The 19,787-nt window shown below is 47.0% G+C and overlaps 1 protein-coding gene and 1 non-coding gene across 2 annotated transcripts in view; one reads left to right on the top strand and one right to left on the bottom strand.

Annotated features, from left to right (window-relative positions):
- The window catches only part of ASIC2 (acid sensing ion channel subunit 2), a 294,113-nt gene that overhangs the window by 125,218 nt on the left and 149,108 nt on the right, over positions 1–19,787 (top strand). The window lies entirely within an intron of this gene.
- TRNAK-UUU lies at positions 7,821–7,892 on the bottom strand. Its single transcript has one exon. It is a non-coding gene; the product is annotated as a tRNA-Lys (tRNA).

The following is a 19,787-nucleotide window of genomic DNA, read 5'->3' as shown; positions in this document are numbered from 1 at the left end:
CCTGCTGTACAGCACGGGGAGCTCAGCTCTGTGCTCTGTGGTGACCTGGTTGGGTGGGATGGGGGTGGGGGGTGGGAGGGAGGTCCAAGAGGGAAGGGATATATATATGCATGCATGCGGGTGTGCCCCGTCATGCCCGACTCTTTGCAACCCCGTGGACTGTAGCCCACCCTGTTCCTGTGTCCATGGAGTTTTCCAGGCAAGAATACCAGAGTGGGTTGCCATTTCCTCCTCCAGGGGACCCTCCTGACCCAGGGATTGAATCCACATTTCTTATGTCTCCTGCATTGGCAGGTGGATTCTTTACCATACCGTGTGGGAAGCCCAGATGTGTGTATTGCCGCTGCTACTGCTAAGTCGCTTCAGTCGTGTCCGACTCTGTGCGACCCCATGGACGGCAGCCCACCAGGCTCTCCCGTCCCTGGGATTCTCCAGGCAAGAACACTGGAGTGGGTTGCCATTTCCTTCTCCAATGCATGAAAGTGAAAAGTGAAAAGTGAAAGTGAAGTCCCTCAGTCGTGTCCGACTCTTAGAGACCCCATGAACTGCAGCCCACCAGGCTCCTCCATCCATGAGATTTTCCAGGCAAGAGTACTGGAGTGGGGTGCCATTTCCTTCTCCAAGATATGTGTATACATATAGCTAATTTGGGCTTCCTTGGTGGCTCAGAGGTAAAGAATCCGCCTACAGTGCAGCAGACTCGGAGTCAAGGTTCAATCCATGGGCCGAGAAGATCCTCTGAAGGAGGAAACGGCAACCCACTCTGGTTATCTTGCCGGAAAATCGCAGGAGAGGAGAGGAGAGAGAGAGGAGCCTGGTGGGCTAGAGTTTCTGGGGTCGCAAAGAGGTGGACATGACTGAGCGACTAAGCAACAGCAACGACAACCTATTCACTTTGTTATATAACATTGAAAAGCAACTCTACTCCCAATAAGATAGCAACAACCACAAAGTAACAACAGCAACAAAAATTAAAAGGGGTCAGAGAAAGCAACAAGACACAAATGTCAGGATAACCAGGAGCAGGTAGGCTATTTGGGATACCGATTATGAAGAATGCAGAGGACCAGAAATCTGACACATTTGGGAATAGAAAATGCCATGGGAGAAAGTTTCACAGAGACAGGTTAAAGGCATAAGACTAGGGAGCCTGTCCTTCCTTCCCAAGTCTCAGACAGCAGCATTTTAAGGAAATCTGGGGGCATTCATGACTTTCCCACTCCCAGCATATCTTCTCACAGGCTTTCTAGACTGGCATGTTCCAGGTGGAGAAATTTTACGATGGCTATGTAGGAGGAGATGTTGTTCAATGTTAACATAATGGTTGATGAGGTATTGTGTTGGAGGCAGGACACCTTGCTTCTGCTTTTACATCATCTTGTCACAGGTAGACTTGGGCAAGTCACTTTAACCTCCTGATATTTTGGTTCCTCCTCTCTAGAGTAAAGGGATTGGGTTGTATGGCTCAATTACAGTGAGAGATTCCTTTAACTCAGCACTGTGTAATATGCCAGTTACCATAGTCAACATTTCAGATACAAAGCTCAAATCTTCAAAATAGCCCTATGACACAGACATTATCGTTAGCATCTTTTTTTTTTAATTGGAGTGTAGTTGATTTACAACGTTGTGTTAGCTTCAGGTGTACAGCAAAGTGATTCAGTTATACATGCACATATGAACTTTGAACTTTCATCCCTCAGTCTTGTCCAACTCTGCAGCCCATGGACTGTAGCCCTCCAGGCTCCTCTGTCCATGGAATTCTCCAGGCAAGAATACTGGAGTGAGTAGCCATTCCCTTCTCCAAAGGATCTTCCTAACCTAGGGATCGAACCCTGGTCTCCCACACTGCAGGCAGGTTCTTCCCATTGGAGCCAGCAGGGAAGCCCTACATGTGCATATATTCATTCTCTTTTAGGTGCTTTGCTCATATAGGTTATCACAGAATACTGAATAGAGTTCCCTGTGCTATGCAGTAGGTCATTGTTGGTTATCTATCTTATATATAGCAGTGCGTATGTGTTCATCCCAGGCTTCTGACTTATCTCCTCTCACCTACTCATGTTTCCCCTTTGGCAACCATAAGTTTGTTTTTGATATCTGTAAGTCCATTTCTCGGAGAAGGCAATGGCACCCCACTCCAGTACTTTTGCCTGGAAAATCCCATGGATGGAGGAGCCTGGGAGGCTGCAGTCCATGGGGTCGCCAAGAGTCGGACACGACTGAGCGACTTCACTTTCACTTTTCACTTTCCTGCATTGGAGAAGGAAATGGCAACCCACTCCAGTGTTCTTGCCTGGAGAATCCCAGGGACGGGGGAGCCTGGTGGGCTGCCGTCTCTGGGGTCACACAGAGTCGGATACGACTGAAGTGATTTAGCAGCAGCAGCAAGTCCATTTCTGTTTTGTAAATAAGTTCATTTGTTTTCTTTTCTTTTTTTATTTAACTTAGATTCAGCATATGAGTGATATGATATGATACTTGTCTTTCTCTGTCTCACTTCCCTTAACATTTTATCATCTCAATTTGATGAGGAAATTGCAGCTCAGAATGTTTAGGGATGTGCCCAAAATTTACACAGCAAGGTGACAGCCAGGACTCCATGGCAGGTCTTGACTCCAAAACTGTAGGCTCCCTTCTATCTCTAACAAATGATAATTTTGCAAAGTACCAATGGCTTCCCTGGTGGCTCACAGTAAAGAATCCACCTGCCAATGCAGGAGACAGGGGTTCAGTCCCTGGGCAGGGAAGATCCCCTGGAGAAGCAAACAGCAACCCACTCTAGTATTCTCATCTGGGAAATCCCATGGGCAGAGGAGCCTGGCCAGGTGACCGTCCATGGGGTTGAAAAGAGTTGGACATGACTTAGCAACTTATACAACAACAGCAACTGAATATATGTAGTTAGAATGCAAATGTTAAAATCTGATATAAGTCCCAGGAAAACAGATCAGGAGAGTGTGGATGGTGTCCTCTTGTTCCATCACTGCTCTAACCAGGGCTTGATGAAGGGCCACTGATGGAAGATTATTAAGGATCCAATAAGTGCTTCCTAATCTGAGTCCCATTCGTTCAGACTTTGATATAAAAGCAGATCTGGTGTCTGTGGTCTTTTCTTTTTTTTCTTTTTTTTTTTTTAGTAAATCATTTGAAATTACCTCTACTTCTGAGAACTTTGGGTGTCTCAGTAGGTATGGGAAATCCATTTAAAAATCAGTATCCTTTTTCTAAAAGTAAGAGCTTTCAAATTAAGCATTCCTTTCATGCATCAGCGACTTCTGAGTCTTGCAATTAATTATTGTAATGTTAAAGGTCTTCGGTGTTTATGATACACACTGCGTTCCACAGGCTTATTATGAATTGTAATTTTTTCATTAACTCCCTTCATATTCACTATTTGCACTCTATTATATCTTAGTTGATCATTTATATAACATTTGAAAGTAATAAAACTGTTTTTCATTAAAATCACTCTATGGTTATGACATTTCACTAAGGTTAATTAAAAAAAAATGTTTTGCAAAGGGTGAGGTGGGGGGTGGGAAGTAAAGGTTGGTTTCAGTAAAACCAGTTCCTTTGAAAACCCACTACTTAGTGTGGTGGGCACGCTTTGAAGTGAAGAGTTCCTTGGTCCTCGTGTCCAGTCCTTGCTCTTATTAGCTGTGTGGCCTTGAGCATGTGAGTTTCACCTCTCTGAATGTCAATTTCTTTATCTGTAAAATAGGGATGATGAAAATAATAGCTTCGTGTTAATAAGCATTGTGAAATGTCTGAATGAAGGAATTGAAGAAGCAATGGAAATTCACCGGTACACTCACGGATCAAATGTGGAATACTACTCTCCATTAAGAAAAAAGTCAACGGAAAACTGTCACATTGATAAGAATGTTGCCAGAAACCTGGGCACGTTGGGAGGGAAGGAATTTATCGCTTCTAGAACAGTAGCCAGTCATCGTGTACTTCACACTTCGAAGAGCAAAAAGCTTGCAGTGGTTCCATTTACACCCAGAGGCTCAGGGGAGAATAATAAGGATCCAAAGGAGATAATTTCCAAACTGCCGCTGTTTCCTTTGTCTCTGCCTATATTGATATTGTCTCGTCCATTATGATGGGAGAGCAGCTTCTTGAATCTCAAATATGCACTGAGCACACGCAGGGAAGAGAGTGAGGGGCTTAAAAAGGACAGTTTAAAATTACAGTCAGATAATTATATTCTCTCGTAATTCAGACAGTGATTTGCTTGACAGTGGTTCAGCCCAGTCTGGCACCTTCTGGCAACGTGGAGCTGGAAAAAGTTTCAAATCGCAGAACAAATAATAATAACCACCACCAGCAGCAAAGGAAGGTACTTGGCAAAGCTTCAGGGCAGCATTTTCCCGCTTGTTACTACATTTGATTGTTACAAGAATCCTGCAGGAGAAGCAGAGGAATCACGGGCAGCTCTAGCTTTCTAGGTGCTCAGGTCAAAAATCTGGGCATCCTTTTTTTTTTTTTAACAAAGCCCACATCCAACCCACCAGCAAATTCTATTGGCTGTTGCATCAAAGTCTGCACAGAATCTGACCACTTCTCTACCACCACTGCCTGCCTACTCTGGGCATCCTCATCTCTTGCCTGGACCTTCCAGCTGTCTTCCTGTTTATGCCTTGGACCCACAATAGTCACTTCTTAACCCACTGGTCTCTCTGGAGTCCTTTAAAGACACGAGGCAGATGCTGTCACTTCTTCCCTCAAAACCCTCTATGAGTTTCCCATCTCGTGTGAGTTGAAAATCGAAATCACTAGAAGGTTCTATACATTCTGTCACTGTCTCCACCTCAGCCACACTGGCCTGCTTGCTGTTCCAAGAACAGTCTCAGGATCTGTTTTTTCCCTCTTTTCTTTTTTTGTACTATTGCATTTCTAGCATCTAGAACTCTACTCAGTATTTGTCCAATGTAATGATTTCTTAAAATGAGCTCTGAGTTCTTCCCTGGCCATCCAGTGGTTAAGACTTTGCCTTCCAATGCAGGGAGTATGGGTTCAATCCCCGGTCTGGGAGCTAAGCTTCCACATGCTTCAAGGCCAAAAATTCAAAACACAAGGCAGAAGTAATATTGTAACAAATTCAAAAAAGACTTTTAAAATGGTCCATATTAAAAAAAAAAAACAAGTTCTGAAGTCAGACCACATAGGTTTGCATTTCAGATCCATTACTTACTCACTGTGTGACCCTGATTGGTCTCCTCATCTGTAAAATGGGCATCAGAGAGATACCTTTGTCATGAGTTGAGTCATATTCCAAAAGATATTTCCAAGTCCTAACCCCTGGTACCCACTAATATATGAAAATAGTCTTTGAAGATACGAATGAGCTAAGGATCACAGCATGATATCATCCTGGATTTAGGGTGCATCCTAAATCCAGTGGTTGGTATCCTTGAGAGGAAGGAAAGTAGGATGTGAGACCCAGGGGAGAGAGTTGTGGAGGCTGAGGAATGCTAGGGGCCATCAACAGCTGGAGGAGGTAAAGATGGATTCTCCCCACCTCCCTCCAAGGGAGCACAGCCCAGCCAACGGTGCGCCCGCTATGGCGGCTTTCCTGGGGGCTCAGTGGCAAAGAATCCACCTGCCAATGCAGGAGACACGGGTTCAATACCTGATCCAGGAGAATCCCACATGCTGAGGAGCAACTAAGCTCATGCATCACACCTACTGAGCCTGGGCTCTGAAGACCGGTAGCCAAAACTACTGAAGACTCTGCCCTGGAGCCGTGAAGCCCGCACACCCGCTGCAATTAGAGAAAAGCCCGAGCAGCAAGGAAGACCCAGCGCAGCCAAAAATAAATATAAATGTTTTTTAATAAAAAATCAGCCAGCTAGATTTCAGATTTCTGGTCTCTGTAACTTTGAGACAATAAACTTGGGCTGATTTGTTACATCAGCTCCAGGAAACTAATACAATAGGGTCGTTGAAAGGCAGTAATGATCTTATCTATGTAAAGAGTGGTGTGGTAAGTAGCTCTCTGAGTGTCAGCTATGAGTATTAGCCTTATTTTACAGACAATGGAACCAAAGTGCTAACAAAATAAATGACTAATCCAAGAGCTCACTGCTGCTGTGTGCTGGGTCAGGGGTCAGAATTCAGGTTCTGCTGGGTTGCCTGGCATTGTCATGCAGATGACCTCTGGCTACTGGTAATCCCAATAAAGTCTCTCTCTTTTTTTTTAGTTTTTTAAAATAATTTTATTTATTATTTTTGACCACACTGGATCTTCATGGCTGTGCAGGCTTTTCTATAGTTGCGGCGAGTGGGACCACTCTCTAGTTGTGATGGGAGGGCTTCTCATTGCGGTGGCTTCTCTTGTTGCAGAGCACAGGCTCTAGGGCATGCTGGCTCAGTAGTTGGGTGCACGGGCTCAGTAGTTTTGGCTCCCGGAGTTTAGAGCTCAGGCTCAGTACTTGGGGCACACGGGTTTAGTTGCCCTGAGACATGTGGAATCTTCCCAGATCAGGGATCGAACTCATGTCTCCTGCATCAGCAGGTGGATTCTTTACCACTGAGCCCCAGTGAAGTCTCCTCCAGCTTCTAATAGTCTATGAATTGGCCAGATGCTTGCCAACAAAGGGATTTGTCTTTTTTCCTCAATCAACCAGAACTCCCCAAAGAGGCTCTGCATTGCTAAAGTATATCCAGACATGAAACAGGGCACGCCCTGGCAACCTCACAGTTTGCCCACAGAGACCAGAAGGAGCAGAGCATTTAGCCAATCAGACTTGCCTGGTAGGGGCCCCAGCTCCGCATGACCATGTGAGCCTGCAGGCTGGTAGCTTCACAAAACTCCCCACACATGGGCTCGGTAAATATGCCTGGATGTCATCTGGAGATGGGATTCTGGCCAGGAGTCAGGGGCTTCAAGAAGCATGGTTTCTAGGGGCTTCCCTACTGGTTCAGTGGCTAAGACTTGGCCTTCCAGTGCTCGGGGCATGGGTTCCATTCCTGGTCCAGGAATTAAGATTCCACATGCTGCAAGCCCAAAAACAACAAAAAGAAGCAATACTGTAACAAATTCAGTAAAGACTTAAAAGAAGCACAGTTTCTAAACATCACTGCTGCTGCTACTGCTGCTAAGTCACTTCAGTCATGTCCGACTCTGTGCGACCCCATAGACGGCAGCCCACCAGGCTCCCCTGTCCCTGGGATTCTCCAGGCAAGAACACTGGAGTGGGTTGCCATTTCCTTCCCCCAAATAGCTGAATGAGTCCTCCCCATCATGGTTTCCAATAGAAATTTTCCCTGAAAAATCAACCAGCCTGAAATCACTGCCAAGGACTTGTGATTCCTGGACCAGTAGATGGAGAGGAAGGTGGGGGAATGAAGGGGGATTTCAAATGAAACCATTCCGTCCGCCCACTTGGCCAGCACCAGATCCCGGAAAGGGATGTTGAATTTCCTCAAGACGTACTGTCTTCATTCAGAGCGTGCTGAGAACAGAGGGTCTAGCAGAGGGGAGGGACCCAGCAGGAATGAGCGCAGGGCAATGCTCCCCACCTCCCACCTGGTCACTGTCACTCAGACAGTGCTCCCCCTCCTCCTTTGTGAGACCTGGGATAGACGGGGGACTTCACTGAGCTCTGGCGGCTAACAATATAGCTAGCAAACTACCTTTTGCAAGAGAACTGCACCTCCTTAGGGAGGAGGCAAACAAGGAAATCTAAGAAAGAGTTACAGATACACTGAAACTTGTTGCAGATTAGATATCTCTGAGGAAATCTATAATCAATTCCTACTTTTTTTTTTTTTTTTTTTTTTGCTGTACCACGCAGCTTGTGGGATCGTAGTTCCTCAACCAGGGATCAAACCTGGGCTCTGGCAGGAAAAGTGCCAAGTCCTAACCACTGGACCATCAGGGAATACCCATCCATTCCTACTTTCATTCCACAAATACTCCCTGCATTCCTCCTATGGGAGAAGCAATCTAGACCCTAAGAAGGCCATGATGATGCCTGCATCAGAGCCCCACCAAATGGAAAGAAAGAACCCGTCAACAAATGCTTAAAGTGGATGTGACTTATGGTCAAAGCCGGAAGGGAAGGAGCTTCCGAGCAGAACTACCTCAGCAGCTGTTTGAACAGAGCATGAGTTTTAGCATCAGTTCAGTCTGGGTTTCAGCCTCTGGCTGCATCACCTATAAGCGTTGAAAACCCGTACAAGCCTTTTCACTTCGCAGCCTTCGTTTCTTCACCCGTAATACAGCACGGCTACCATCTCTGGGGCTGTAGAGAGGGTGGTTTGCGATAACATATAATGTCGCTCAGACAGCGGCACATGGTAGAGAGGCAACAAAAATCTGTTCTTTCCACTGGAGGGGATCCAGAAAAGGCTTTCTAAAGAAGGAGCCATTTAGGCAGTATCCGAAGGAGGAGGACGCGCCTTGCCAGGTAGAGTGGGATGCTTTTTGAGGATGCTTTCCACAATATTGTGATTTCTGCCCAACTTTTCAGGAACCCATATGCCCACTGACTGACAGTAATTTTACAAAGCCAGACGTGTCTGTATTCTTTCGTGATCCAAAAAGAAAAACTCTTTTTATTTTTTGGTGCTTAACGGTTGTTTTGTGGTAGTTACAAAACGTCCTCTAACTGCCAGCTACGCATCCGCCAAAAATATCACCAGGGGCATTATACGTGCCAAGAAACTAAAAGGAAGGCAGGAACTGGTTTCCTTCCATTAAAGCGAAGCGAAGTCTTGCAGGTGGAAAACTAGCACTGAGGCTGAAGAGGTACCTGAGCTGACAGCTGCGCGCTGGGGTCCCCTGCCGCCCGCATGGATGGCTGTGCACAAAGGCGCTGGTGCTTTGCGGACTGCGCTGGGCCGCAGGGACTCATTAGTATCCAAGCTGCCCGTGAGCTTCCATTTCTCATGCACTTGAAATTCTGACCAAGGTGGGGAAAGAAATAAGAGAAAGCTCTCTCCCGGGGTTCGGGGCTGAGATCAGGGAAGCAACCTCGGTGGTGTCTCGGGCATGGCAATCCCAGGTGTCGGCTGTGGGCACTAGTGCAGGGAGGCCAGAGTCCAGGGAAGCGCGATCCACGGTGACAGTGAGCTGATCTGCTCATTCGTGTTTGTGCGTGCGCAAAGCGCGCACGCGCGCACACAGTCTCCCAGCCCTCCACGGCGCTTTCCACTGCTGGGCTGTCTTCTTCCAGAGTGAGCGCTGGAAACTCATCTCACCTCTAGTCGGTGGGGAGCATCAGAGAAGGAGATGGTGCCTGTCTGCCTGTCCTCCCAGATCTCAGACTGGTCTCACTCTGCCTGGACTGCCCTCTCCCATCTCCTTTCCTGAACTTAAGGCTCAGTTCAAATGCCACTGCCTGGTCAACTGGACTGTAAGAGCCAGAGAAGAGGGATTATATGCTCTTATTCACCATCTGTCCCTGGTGTTCAGTGCAGCTCCTGACACATAGTAGGTGCTCAGTAAAACTCATGTCAAGTGAGTGACATGCCCAGTCTTCTCCAGTTCCTTTGTCCTGGTAAGGGTGGAACTTCTAATTTCTCAGCCCCATGTTTCATATCACATAATTGTTTCCATGCCTGTCTTCTCATCTAAACTAAGGACTCTTAACTGAGGGTCCACAGGCAAGTTTCAGGGGAATTCAGACACCCTGAAATGTACACAGAATGTGTGTGGGTGTGTTTGTGCACACACACACGCATGCACCTAGGTTCATCTTTTTCTGGAGGGAAGGTCCTAGCTCTGACCAGGTTCTCATGATTAGAATAAGGTTGGAAAACTAGACTAGTCTGCAGAGACCTGGGCTGTGCCCACTCTGAGGCCAGGGTCCTGGCTAGCACAATGCCTGATACACAATAGGTGATCAGGATATGTTCATTGAATGAGTGAGTAAGAGAACGGTTTTAAGCCCTGACTCGGGCCCCCACCATCACCAGATTCCCAGACATGGATTCCTCCAGTCACACCACTGCCAGCACCACCCACCCATCAACTGATGGATGATAACTGCATCACAGCAAGTCAGAGCAGGCTACGTGTCGCTGAGCCTCGGTTCCCTCACCTGTGAAACTGGACATAAGTCTTGCTCTGCCTACACTCGTAAATGGTCATCATGATCAAAGGAAATAACAGGTTCTTTCACTCGCATTCAAGAAATCCTTATTGAGCCCCCTCTGCACCAGACTCTGGAGGTGTGTAGAGGAATGAGATATACAACCTGCCCTCAACGAGCTCATAATCTAATGGGGGAGACAGACAAGTGACCAGTTTCAACAGGATGTGGAAAGTGCGACAGCACTGGAGGAAAGCCCACAGGCTGCCAACCTGAAAAGGTAAAACATGAAGACCTCTCAGGGACTTCCCTAGTGGTCCAGTGGTTAAGACTCCATCCTTCCACTGCAAGTGCCACAGGTTCAATCCCTAGTCCAGGAATTAATATCCAGAGCACCACATGGCCAAAAAAATTTTCTTAAAAATGGAGACAGCTCAGAGGAGAAACAGAAATCTGAAGGATGAATAAATGTCAGCTAGAGAAGGGGAGATAAAGGGCATTCTAGGAAGGGGAAACAGCCTGTGCGAAGGCCAGGAGACAAGAATATGGCACCTTTCTGGGGCTCCCAGCTTGCTCAGCACACAGTAGGAGAGTCAGAGAGACAGGCTGAAGGCATGATCAGGGACTGGATCATACAGGGATGCCAAAATTGGGCTTTTTCCAGAAAACAGTGGGGAGGGCTTTTGAGTCAAGGCATTGAAAAATGCAGATTTGTATTTTAGAAAGCTGACTCTTGGCTACAAGATAGAGAGTTCATTGGAAAAGCAAGATGGAGAGGACCAAGACCAGTCAGGAGCAAATGGGAGCCATCCAGGGAAGAGATGAGGGTGGTGTGGGGACTAGGGGGACAGAATGGAGTCCGCAGACGCCAGGTCAGTGGCAGCAGCCGGACCTGATGAATTAATGAGAACGTGTTTATAGATCAAAAGGGCTGCTTCTTCAATATAGCAGAGCTTCCTCGTTCTATACGTGGAAGCCACATGAAGTCGTTTCAACCTGCCACAGGCTCCACAAGGCTAGGCTTTCTAGTTTCAAAAGAAAGGGAAGGGCCTTTTCTTTCTATCTGTGAATTCTTTTATCTCTATGGTCATACAGAGGCAAAACCACTTAGTCACAGTCAAGAGGAAAGGAGTGCTTTGGAAAATAAAGTGACATTAACTCAGGACAGTGTTTGGAAATTGGGGGACCTAAAATATGCACAGAGATTGCTTTTTGCCAGCAGCTTGGAAGAAGTGCCTAGAAATGCCCCCTAAACAGATCGGGAGGAAAAAACCATTTCAGCCCAGATCAGACCATGGGTTAAAAATGATGCAAACGATCAGTGTCAGAGAGAAAGAATTTGAGAAAGAAAAATGCCTAATCAGTATCAATTTAATAGGCCACTTAAACAGTAAAAGAAGAAATGTTGATGTTCTATGGTGGAGATTTTATAATCATTGGAGTACTTAGCTTCATGTAAGCCATCTCATATTCATTAGAAATAAGAGGAATTTTATTCATTGGAAAGAACTCTTCAATTTACAACATCTTAATTGCTCAGGGTTTTAAGTTCTGATAAAGGAAGCTCATTTTTTGTAAAATTTCCTTTTTAATTAAAAAATTTTAATTTATTTATTTTGGGCTCCACTGGGTCTTCGTGGCTTTGCACAGGCTTTCTCTAGCTGCAGCGAGCAGGGACTACTCTCTAATTGTGGCACATGCGCTTCTTATTGCTGCGGCTTCTCTTGTTGCAGAGCACAGGCCCTAGGGAATGCAGGCTTCAGTGGTGCTGGCTTACAGACTTAGTTGCCCCACTGCATGTGGAATCTTCCTGGACCAGGGATTGAACCTGTGGATTCTTAACAACTGGACCACCAGGGAGATTCAGAAGCTCCCAAAGCGATGGAACCCTTTACACCCCCGCTAAGACGGGAGGGCCTCAAGGGCAGGGCCCAGCTTATGAATCTTGGTCCCACCAAGAAGGTGCCTCTTCCAGAGTACATGATGGTGAATTTTTGACAAATGTATGAAGGGATGTATTGACACATGGATCTGATTTTCAGAACTTGCTGAGCTTTTCTAAATGTGTAGGTCCTGGGAAGTCTGCCTAAATTCTTTCACCCAATTTTCCTTCAAAATTCTCTGAGTTCCCAGAGGGGAACACATCTGGTTTCCTGAAGCCTCCAGAGCGGACGCCTGAGGCAAGGAAAGGACTCATGAAGTTTCTACTTCCACCAGGCTAATGGAGCAGCTGGCCTGTCAGTGGTTTCATCACCGGGTTGTCTGGGACTCAGGAATTAGCCATCAGAGGCCAAAAGAGAGGAAAAAGAGTAGCATAGATGATTTCTTTATTTAGTGTTAGGCATGGTGCTACCAGCTTTGCTGAGCTTTTCTCCTTTAAGCCTCACAGCCGCCCTGGAAGAAAGATGTTATGCTTTCCCTCCCCCATCCCATATTCCCAATGAGAAAACTGATACTTGAGAAAATTAAGGCGTTTGCCCAAGATCTCATGGCTACTAAGTGACTTAGAACCCAGGTCTGCCCTGCTCTAAGCCAGGGCTTTGAACCACTAGGCTGACATCTGTCTTCTACAACCAGCTCGCATGCAAGCTCCAAAGCATTTTTTTCCCTCTGAATTTCCAGCCATGTGTTGACAGGAAAAAAAATAATAATAATAAGGATTGAAATTTGAGAATTATGTCTTATTCGAGGCATTACTGAGTTGAATGTACTGAGTTAAAAGAGCCTCTAAAAGTACTGAAACACGATATGGAATAAGCAGTGGGACTTCCAGACCTGGAGTCCTGAGAAGACATTTGAACTAGAGATAGAAATGTGCTGGGCAACACAAACCATGGCTTCAGTGAAGTTTCCTAGGTAGGAAAAAAGATGTTAGTTTTTACTGGCTGTTAGAGAGAACCAGTAGCAGAATAAAATGAAAACCTTGGGATTTTCAAATCCCGGCACCATCTTGCTGCCCCTCGGGCTCAGAGATGATGCATCAAACCATACCTGTGTGTTAAAAGACTTGATGCCTTCCTGGGCATTTATGGAGCCAGAGCTAGCCTTGACTCTTGGGTATGTTGGTTGGGACCTATAAAGTCACATATCTGAAGTCCTGTGGAGTGGAAGAGGGAAAGCCCAGAAACCCAGAGCACGTGGCTGGTGCTCCATGTGTTGGGCTCATCACCAACAACTCCCAGTTGGTCAGGGCTGTGCAGAGTGGGATGGATTGCCTTAGGAAGTAGAGGGCTCCCCATCACAGCGAAAGTGGGGTAAATATTTGACACCAACATTATAGAAAGGTATATGATGATTGAGCCATCTGATCTTGAGTCCATTATGATCTGTGAGATCTTTGAATTCTTTCAGGCAGGAAATTCTTAAGCTCTTCTGTTGGGTTCCTGGCTGGTTTTTGTGTTTGTTTTTTGAGGGGTGGGGATACAAGAAACACAGGGCCTCTTGTAATGTGTATGTGAGTGCTTGGCAAACATGCGGACAATTGCCTTGGTGGAACCTGCACGACAGGAGACAGACAATGCTGCAAAAACAAAGTCATAAACGGCCGAGGTCCCTTTCCCTCCTGTCTGCATTTCGAGAGCTGTCCTAAAGGACTTTCAGTTGATAGATTTTTCCTACTTGTGCCTTTAATTTTGTCGACCTTATGCTCCCCCATCTCCTAGTCTGCTTTTCAAATGACAATGGGAAGCCATTTCCTACTTGTAGGTAATTTAGAGATGAATCTTTTTATGGCAGAAGCAACCTCCAATGGGTTCCAGCTATCTAGACTTCTGCGTACTGAGTCTTCTAAATCAGGGTCCTGCCATTTGGCTCACCCATTTCCTCCATTAGATTTAAATCACTCTGCCAGTCATTTCTATGAAAAAAAATTTCAGGTGAATAAAACTAGAGGAAGAATTTACCAGAAGGATGTCTTGGCTACACTTGGTCCTCTTGGAAGGGCTCCCACATTACCACGTAATGACTGTGCTTGTTTCTAGCGCCCCTGGGAGTGCGGTCTTCTTTGTCAGCTCCATCTTATTAGCTTCCAGAAAGCTCTCTCTCCTCCATGGCCTTCCTAGCACAGGACAAGATTGGCTCCGAAGGGGATTGACTCATCTTGGGGGTCTTGTGCATTTCCTGGTACAAAAGAGCACCAAGAGGTCCGCTCAAGCCTGCAGAGATTATTCTTTCTGCACATGTTGTTATGTATTATTATGCTTCAGTGGTGTCCAGGAACCTTCTTTCTGAGTGTATGAAAAGACACACACTTGGGACACACCACGGGTTCTCTGACCCCAGGGCTTCCTGGGATCATCTCCATCAGCTGGAGGAGCACAAGAGACACTTGGGTTCCCTAACTTAAGTCTGGGTGGCGTTTTGGAAAGAGAAGAGCTTTGAAGGCAGACAGGCTTGGCTTCAAAGCCCAGCTCCCCTGCTTACTAGCTGTGTTATTCTGGGTCCATTATGTAACCTCCCTGAGCCTCTGGTTTCTTATTTGTGATAATAATAGTTAACTTTGAGTGAGGGTTCGTGATCTGCAAGGCCCTAAGCTAAGTGGTTTATATGCCTTGTCTAATTGAATCTTTACAGCTGATCTTGGAGTGATGTAAAGCATCTTTCTCCATTTCATTGCTTCAGTCAAACACTGTCTCAGCAGCACAGACTGTGGGAGAGAATTTGGAAGGAAGAGACACAGCAGAAGCTGATCATCCCCTGGAGGTGGGGGGTGGGAGCTGGGTGTGGGTGGTCGATACAGAACCACCATCTTTGAGGATGGAAGACACCGTCTTTACCACTGGCCAAGGCTGGGTGAGGGGCCCACCTCTATTCTCCCATCACCCCCTCTCTCCTTGCCTATTGCCATATCCATCCCTTCCACCTTCAAGGCAGGGACTCTTTCTTATCTCTGAGTCCTCAGGACCTCCTGCAGTACCTGGCAGGTATCTGATGCTCAGTGAAGGAAGTTGAACAGAGGAATAAATAAAGGAATGAATCAGTCCATTTAGCTAGAAATACCTCCGACCTAAGTCACTAAGATTCCAGTCCCAGCCCAGCCTTACCCTAGGTAAGTAACTTCTGCTCTCTGCACCTCAGTTTCTTCTGTGAAATGAGGGAATTAGAAAGGATAAGGTCTCAAGGTCCTCAGAGCTTGGCAACTTGGTAACATCTACAACAGCTAATCAGTACCAAGGGCTTCCCAGCTGGCTCAGTGGTAAAATCCACCTGCCAATGCAGGAGACACCCATTCACTCCCTGGGTCGGGAAGATTCCCAGAGAAGGAAATGGCAACCCACTCCAGTATTTCTGCCTGGAAAATCCCATGGACAGAGGAGCCTGATGGGCTACAGTCCACGGGGTCGCAAAGAGTCGGACAGGACTAGGTACACGGCACAGACAGACAGACTAAGCAGTTCAAGAGCCTGCAGGTTCCAGGAAGTCTCCCTCTTTGAACAGTAGATAGCACAAGCTTGACCCAGGGAGGATGGAGAAGGATTCAGATGACCCACCCACTCAATGGGAAATCTCATTTTCCAGCTGGCAGTTACATTGTGTCTATAGTGTAGACAGCCCTGCTCAGCACTATAGCGGATTCAAAAGAACTGAGTGTCATCCCTGTGCTTTATGGGACATAGGACCTGTCTACAAACATCCATCATGCAGGGCCCATCAGGGGAAGAGTTTCAGGAGAGGTCTGAGCCATCATGTTCTGCTATTCATAGGTAAATAGTGGTAACATCTGGCTGGAGATGAGAAGGACTTCCTCCTCTAGGAAATGGCATTCAGTGGGCCCCAGAGGATGAGTTGGACTTGTGCACACAGAGATTGAGGAAGGCGTGTCAGGCAGAGGGCTTGGAGGTGGGCAAATGGGCCAGAAAATCCTTGCTTGGGAAATGGTAGATGATCTGGTTTTGCAGAGCACAGCGTTTATCCAGGAGAGATGCCAAAAGAAGGCTGTGAGAGCTCAGCCCAAAACCCTATGGGGTAAGGGCTTAAACACCAAAGTGAAGCGTTTACCTAACGCAGTAGGCAACGGGGAGACATTTAAGATTTTTGAATCCAGGAATGAGAGCCGAGCTGCCTTTGGAAAAATCCATTTGGCTTCATAAGTAGAAGTGTTTGGAGAGAAGAGAGGCAAAAACTGGAGGTGGGAGATGGGGGGCAATGTTAAGAATGTGGCAATGGTCCAGGGAGAAATTACAAGGAACTCAACTAGGGCAACGATCGTGGTGCTCAGAAGCTAGAAGCAGAACTGGGAGCCCCTTTGGGAGGAAGCCCTGTAGCTTGGTAAGTGACTCCAGAGGTCAAGAGAGGAGTCCCCAAGCTTCCCTGGTGGTTCGGTGGTTAAGAATCCACCTGCCACGACACCAGTTCAATCCCTGGTCCCGGAAGATCCGACATGCCACAGGGCAACTAAGCCCCTACATCACAACTATTGAGCCCACGCTCTAGAGCCCGTGAGCTGCAACTGCGGGGCCCCCACAGGCTGCAAGTACTGAAACCCGCACACCTAGAGCTTGAACTCTCCAACAAGAGAAGCCACCACAATGAGATGCCCAAGTACTGCAACTAGAGTGTAACTGCCACCTCGTGGCAACTAGAGAGAGCCCATGCACAGCAACGAAGACCTAGCGCAACCAAAAGTAAAATTAAAAAAAAATTTTTTTTTTTAAAAGGAGTCCCATCTACCTCTCAGGCTTCGGTTATGGCTGACTTGCCACTTGGGTGCAGAGGTACAACCAAAAGAAATGATGGAAGGAGGAGAGGCTGAGTTAATGGCATCAGGGGCTGGTGAAGGCGGAGATGCCCGTGACAAATGTGTTTGGGACATATTAAGTGTCACGTGCCGGCCTGACGCTTGGAGCTGGATCACGTGATCAGGCAGTGTGCACCTACTAAGTGCCTAACTCCATATGGGAATCTTTGTAGGCATTGGCTCACTTAGTCCTCCACAACCTGCCTGGCAGACAGGGACTCCTCTCCCTTCAGCCGTAAGATATTGTGATGCTGTGATTGCAGTCTGTTACCAGATGATGCTTTTTTCATCAGAGCAAGTCAAATTCTGCCTCTTTCTTGAGCTCTTTAGAGGAAACAAACAAATCACTGTCATCTCTAAAGCTGTAGTGGAATCTGACATCCCCTGATGAGTTGTCGAGATGCTTTCTGCAGAGCTGGCTCTGTGCTATGCCATTCTGCTCCCCTTGTGCAGGAGAGCAGGGTTCTGTTTGCTCCAACTCTGGGCTCTGCCGGCTGTCTTAGATCTCACTGTATTTCCTTCAGCCCATCTCCTTCCAGTCACTGCAAAGATGAGGCCAGAAGGGTCAGGCCTTACTTGAAGCCCTAGGGAAGCAGGTCCTGCTTTCATTCAGGAGTCTTAGGGCATGTGGCATGCCAGGACCTCAGTGATCCTGCAGTTGGGGAGAGGGGATAGGCTTCCAGGGCCCCAGAAACAAGGGGGGCAACCATTTCTTCATTTTCCCAGCTAACAGTCCCCCACAGCACTTGGTCACTGTCCTTTGAAACTTTTTTTAATATTAAGTATTTTAATTTAATATTTTACAATATTATTATATTTGGCTGCCCTAGATCTTAGCTGGGAGAAGGCAATGGCAACCCACTCCAGTACTCTTGCCCGGCAAATCCCATGGACGGAGGAGCCTGGTAGGCTGCCGTCGTCCATGGGGTCGCTAGGAATCGGACACGACTGAGCGACTTCACTTTCACTTTTCACTCTTATGCACTGGAGAAGGAAATGGCAACCCACCCCAGTGTTCTTACCTGGAGAATCCCAGGGACGGGAGAGCCTGGTGGGCTGCCGTCTATGGGGTCGCACAGAGTCGGACACGACTGAAGTGACTTAGCACCAGCAGCAGCAGATCTTAGCTGCAGCACACAGGATCTTCCACCTTTACTTGTGGCATTTGAACTCTTATTTTTGGCATGTGAGATCTAGTTCCCTGACCAGGGATTGAAACCCCAGACTCCCTGCTTTGGGAATGCAGTCTTAGCCACTGGACCACCAGGGAAGTCCCTGCCCTTTGAAATTTGACCTTCAACTTTGCGTTCATTAGCTACATTCTTAGATCATTTCTCCCTCTAGACTATGAGCTACTTGAGAGCAGAGAAGACAAGGAAAGGAAGTAATGTTTCATTAGCACCTGCTGCTGCCGCCAAGTCGCTTCAGTCGTGTCCGACTCTGTGCGACCCCATAGACAGCAGCCCACCAGGCTCCACCGTCCCTGGGATTCTCCAGGCAAGAACACTGGAGTGGGTCATTAGCACCTATTAGGGGTCAAACAAAATGCTGTCACTTTACAACTCTTAGAATATTTCATCCTGCCCACTTTCCAGATGAAAAAATTAAAGACTAAAGCAATTGAGTGAATTCAGAAAAGCTGTTAGCCAAGTGCCTGGCACAAATGCTCTATCAATTATAGCAATTATTATTGAATAGCTTGTCACAGGACTCAGAGCCTGGAATTCAGTCCAGTTTGGACTGTGTCCAAAGTCCCTGCACCCTTTATCCCTCAGGGTATCTCAGTGTCCACTGTAGGAATTTAGAATGTGTTCACCAGTGGACCCTTTATCTTTTTCATGTATATTCTTGACGCTTCCACACTCTGCACAAGGTTTGGAATATCTCATCGCATCTCCAGTAATTCATTATTCAGTGAATGACTCGTTGACTGAATGAATGTGTGTGTGTGTGCAGCTGGGTGTGTAGTCGTGGGTGTGTGTGTGGTTAGGTGTGTCACTGTGGGTGTCGGGGGATTGTGTGCATTTGTATGTGCGTTAATGGTTGGGGACAGCTTTTCTTGGAGAAGCTCATGAGCTCTCTCCAATGTCACTGCCACCCCTGCTAAGATTTGGGCCACAAGGCATTGGGTCAGTGACTGGAGGAAGTTCTGCCAATTACCCTCCAATTACACCCCCATCCCCCCACCACCACTCACCATCCCTGTGTTAAGTCCCACTGGAAGGACCTCAGTGAGCCCCTGAATCAAGGGGAGAGCCTGGAAGACAGCAGCTCATCAGAATCCCAGCAAGGTTACCGAGTCGCCTAAATATGGAAACTGCCATCCTGCCAAAAGGGAGATGAGCTCATGTCAGCTACAAACACAGAGCCCAGGGCAGGCGGGCTGGGAGGAGACATGTCGGGACTGGTGACCAGACACACCTGTGGGGCTCAGACTGGCCCTGGGCCAGGCCCCAGGTGAGAAAAAAGCCTGCTGGGAATTTGGAAGCCAACCTCCTGAGAGCGGTGGGGAATAGTCCAGGGTGCAGGCTTTGTGACCAGGACGCGTGTGCCCACCAATCCTACCTTGAGTAAGGCACCCAGCCTCCCAGAGCCCTGGTTTACTCCCCTAGAAAGTGAGGTCAACTGCAGTTGAAGGTCTAAGGATCCTCCTACCAGAGGGTTTTGCCAGGCTGTTCCCTCTATGCTTTTCCCCAAGGCGTGCACATGGGCTGTTCTTCACCCCCCCTTGAATCTTTAATTCCCTGGGGTCTAGTGGTTAAGATTTCACCTTCTAAAGCAGGGGATGTGTGTTCCATTCCTGGACAGGGAGCTAAAATCCCACATGCCTCGTGGCCCAAAAAGCAAAAGATAAAACAGAAACAAAACAAATTCAATAAAGATATTAAAAATGGTCCATATATTAATTTTAAAATCTTTTTTAAAAAATAAGAAATGTGACCTTCTCAGTGAGTCTGTGCTAAGCATCTGCTTAAGACTGTGACCAGCCCTGACATTTTTGGGTT

This window comes from Oryx dammah, unplaced genomic scaffold, assembly GCF_014754425.2.
Source record: "Oryx dammah isolate SB20612 unplaced genomic scaffold, SCBI_Odam_1.1 HiC_scaffold_8, whole genome shotgun sequence".
In the NCBI taxonomy this organism is placed as follows: domain Eukaryota; kingdom Metazoa; phylum Chordata; class Mammalia; order Artiodactyla; family Bovidae; genus Oryx; species Oryx dammah.
The sequence above is the reverse complement of the archived record's forward strand: the minus strand, read 5'-3'. Positions and strand labels throughout refer to the sequence as shown.